The sequence below is a fragment of the Octodon degus genome, unplaced genomic scaffold (genome assembly GCF_000260255.1).
Source record: "Octodon degus isolate 3935 unplaced genomic scaffold, OctDeg1.0 scaffold00028, whole genome shotgun sequence".
Classification (NCBI taxonomy): domain Eukaryota; kingdom Metazoa; phylum Chordata; class Mammalia; order Rodentia; family Octodontidae; genus Octodon; species Octodon degus.
In genome coordinates this window covers 7,359,095-7,363,417 of record NW_004524604.1, presented here as the reverse complement: position 1 = coordinate 7,363,417, position 4,323 = coordinate 7,359,095, and the positions used below count along the sequence as shown (strand labels likewise).

Below are 4,323 nucleotides of genomic sequence, written 5' to 3'. Positions count from 1 at the left end.
CAGAGATGGGTGTTCCACTGCTGTTAGAGAAGCTGTATTTGGAGAAGTCTTTAAAGGACTTTTTCATACTTGATTTCAGTCCAAAGATTGCAGGTATTCGAATTCAGCAAAATAGCCCAATATAGTCCAATAGTCCATAATAGTAGTGAGTTATCAGTACAACTGGGAATTGTCCAAAGTTTTTGACTTGAGCCTTTTACAGTTCAGCATTATTAATACAGCTTTATTTTTTATGCCTTGTGGTTATAACTTTCTGCTGGATGGTTAAGACCAAGTTAAAGCAAGACCTATATAAGTAAAAAAGTAACTTTCGCTATCTTACAGGGTCAGTCAAATCCCCTCAGGATTTACCTTGGAACCATGTACACACCTTGTGGATCTTTTGTCAGTGTCAGTCATCTGGATGAGTCATGGCCATTGCTTGACCATTTTTCTCTCTGTAAATGCCTACTCCAATTTTCTTCAGGTTTTTTAAAATCATGAATTGGTGTTCAACATTATTAAATGATTTTTCTGAATTTATTGAGATGGTCCTGTTTTTGTCTTTGGCTCTGTTAATATAGTGTATTACATATACTGATTTGCGTATGTTGATAAATATATATTCTGATGTTGTGAGGTGGAACACTTTGTAGACATCTATTAAATCCATTTGCTCAAAAGTTCAGTTCAGTTCTGACATTTCATTGTTGACTTTTTGTTTAATTAATATGTGTATTTGTGACAGTGAGGTATTAAGTTTCCCAATTACCATTACATTAATGCTTATTTGCTTTTTCATTCCTGTTAATATTTATATTATATATTTGATTGCTTTAGTATTCTGTGCATATGTATTGATAATTGTTAGGTTTTGCTGTTGGATTGTTCCCTTTACTTTTTATTTTTTATGTTTTGTATTTAGTACAGAGTCTACAGGGAATCACTACATAGATCAGACTCATGGTGGTCCATCTGTTTACAGCCTCCCAAGAGCTGGGATTATAGGTGCTCGCCACCACGCCCAATCTCAATTGCCACCTCAGCAAGCCCTGGGGGTGGGGCCAGCACTGCAGGCCTGGGGATTGAACCCTCAGCCCCTACACATCCTTTTCTTTTTATCCTATGAATTTTTTTCAATTAAATATATTTCTTGTATGAAGTATATTGTTGAATCTTTCTTCTTAAGCCATTCTGTCATTTTGCTTCTTTTGACTGGTGAATTGAAACCACTGTCATTGGTGGTTATAACTGATATGTATTGATTTATCCTTTCATGTTATTTTCCTGTTGTTGGTTCATTTTTCTCACTCTGTTTAATTACTTGCCTTGCTTGGTGCATTCATCCTATGGGGTTCATTGAGTTGAAGTCTTTGTAGAATGTCCTTCAGGACATTGTAGGGTGCTAGTTTTCTGGTCATTCATATCTTCATGTAGTCTTTGTCATGAAAGTATTTTCTCTCTCTGCAATTTTGATAGATAGTTTTGTGAGGTATATCAGTTTGGGATGGAGATTATTTTCTCTTGTATCATGCAATACTTTACTCCAAGTCTACTGCCTAGACTTGAGTGTTTGTGTCAAGAAGCCACTGTGATTCTAGTGGGCTTTCCCTTATAGGCAATTTGTTTCTCTTCTCTAATAGCTTTTCATATTCTTTTCTCATGTTGAATTTCTGGAATCCTGACTATTGTATCTCTTTCTATAATTTTTATGTTTAAATGATGGCTAACTTGAGTCCTATATGCCTCACTTATATGTATATCTAATTCTTTTTTCCAGCTTGGTACATTTTTGGCTAGTACCGCCATGAACAGGATTTTTATGTTGTTCGAACTGTCTCCTGCTTCTTAATTGCCTCAAATCAGTCTTATGTTAGTGTCCTAGCATCATCTAGCAGTTGCTGCATTGATGTTTCATGGTTCTTTGCTGTTTTTAAGACATCTTTCTACTCATGGTCACTAACCACAATCTTGTCTGTTAGAACTGTCCTCTTGTTGGATTATTCTGCTGAGTATAATTTCAATAGAGTCCTTAATTTCCTGGGTATCTGTTTAAAACTGTTTCATGGATTCCTTTATTTTCCTATGATAGACATTTATGGTTTCCTTCATTTTCCTAACCTCTTCTTTTTTTATATCTGTATATTCCATGGAGTAACTAAGCATGTTTTTTTCATTATGGTCACCATTTCTATAGTTATCAGAGAAATTATTTCTGAAGGTTGATTTTTGGAGGGAAGATCCTACTATGTATACTAGGCTGGCTGCAAACTCACAGTGATCCTCTGTCTCTACCTTGCAGTTGATTTTTTCTAGAGCTTCATTCACCTCATTTGTTAGTTCTGCTTTTCCATCTCAAAGTCCAGGTGGGTGACTTTCAAATTGTTCTACCTCCTTGTTCACTGACAAGCTGGAAGGGTGGGGTTTCATTTTGCTTCCATGTCTTCTCCTTTTCTATTTTTAGTTAAATTGCTGTATCAAGGCTTGCAAATTACTCATGGCACACAACTTTATTGCTAGTTTTGAGCACCCTTAGGAAATGACACCTTCTCTGAGATGTTTTCCAGGTATAGCTGACTTTTGGTTTTGAGTCTATTGGAAACTCCTACCTCTTCAATTGATTTGGGATGAGAATTTTCTGCCTACTTTTCCCAGCCCCTGGTTCTGTGGTTTAGTTTATGGTTTTATTTAATTACTTTTGGTAGTTAGTACAGGGTCTACAGGGTCTACAGGGTCTCACTACATAGATTGGACTTGTAGTGATCCTCCTGTTTTCAGCCTCCCAAGTGCTGGAATTACAGGCTTGTGCCAGCACACCCAGTCTCCATTGCCATTTCAGTGTGCCCTGGGGGCTGGGTTGGCATGGCACACCAAGGATGGAACCCCGGTCTCTGTGCCCTGCCTAAGCAGGCAATTGAGTCCACTGAGCTATCTGGCCAGCACTATGGCATTATTTATGACTCTTAGGCTATCTAAGACTTGGCATACCATGAAGAGGAACTGATTAGAACAATTATGCCACTTTGGCTAAATTAGTAATAGCAATAGCATCAAACACAGCTTAGAAAATGACAAACTTTGATACTAATTTGCCACCTTTAGCCATATGAACTAGGTTTGTGGTTATATAACAAAATCTAAAACAAACCAGAAAATTGTATATAGTAAATATGACCTCAATATGATGTTTTTGCACTCATATGAAAAATTTAGAAGTGGGTAGGAGAAAAATAGAACAAAAAAAACAGAAAATGATTAGAAGCAAGGCTGGAGGACAAATGCAGATTATACTAAGTTTAAGAAACTGATGAAGACAGTAGGAAAAGAGAGAAGAAATAAAAATGAGAACAGAGCAAACCAACAACAAAACTCAAAACAATGTTTGCACTTACAGAAAGACTAGAATAATCAAGAAACAAAAATCAAAGTAAAAAAGGAACAAAAGAAAAAAAGTCTACTTGAAGGTGTGTCCCTACTGTCACTGTTATACAGAGTGGGCTGGAGGAGTCCAGATTTATGTTGGTCAATCCCAGTATGCCAGCAGGAGATTCTCACCAGATTGGTGGATAATTCCAACAGGCCTGTACCTTTAGGTCCCCTGGAGTTCAGGCTGGTTTCTGAATGAAAGAATAGAATTCAGGTTGTTTAATCTAAAACACTCCATGTGCCTCTTGCTGGGTTGGACACCCTTACAGCTTGAACTGGGCTTGTTGACCTCCTACCAACTTGAACTCAGTTCTGCCTCACCCTGACCCTGGAGGCCACTAGATGGAGCCAATCTGCAGGTGCTCTGAGTTCTCAGTTCAGTTGACCTCTTTCTAACATGGCTATTAGCCAATTGCCTTCACCTGGTGGACACCTGAACCTAGATAACTCATCCGCCACTGCATTCCACTGCATCCACTGCTCTGTTCCAGTGGGACTGCATTTTCTGTGTCCACTATTCTATCTCTGTGTGGTTGCTCTGGGATCACCAGCAGTTCCTGTGTCCTTAGGTTTGAGCTGCTCCACTTGTATAGCAATCTAGGACTTAGGGAGAAAGTGCTGCCTGCCACCTCTTTCTTCTGCATTGAGGTCCTTTCTTTGTTCTTCCCATGGGCTTTAATTCTCACTTCAGAGCCTTGTTGGACCATGGGAACCCACTTGACCTCCTCCTCTTCTTTATGTTGATATTCTAACCACTGACTGCCAAATCTCAGAAAGGCTGCTTCTCTGCTGTTTCCCACTATGCTGTCTTCCTGGAAGTCAAAGTCAATGTTTTTTGTTTTAAAACACATTTGGACTTGGTATACTTCGTTTTCCTCTTTGGCCCCATAATCTCCTTGATCAGAAAATTTGGGACAC

General features: G+C 38.5%; 1 long non-coding RNA gene across 1 annotated transcript in view; it reads right to left on the bottom strand.

Annotated features, from left to right (window-relative positions):
- Window positions 1–4,056, bottom strand: part of LOC111816195 — a 373,724-nt gene extending 369,668 nt beyond the window's left edge. The window contains exon 1 of the long non-coding RNA XR_002820648.1: window positions 4,010–4,056. This is a non-coding gene — a long non-coding RNA (uncharacterized LOC111816195). The remainder of the gene's footprint in view (window positions 1–4,009) is intronic.
- Between the last annotated feature and the right edge of the window lie 267 nt (window positions 4,057–4,323).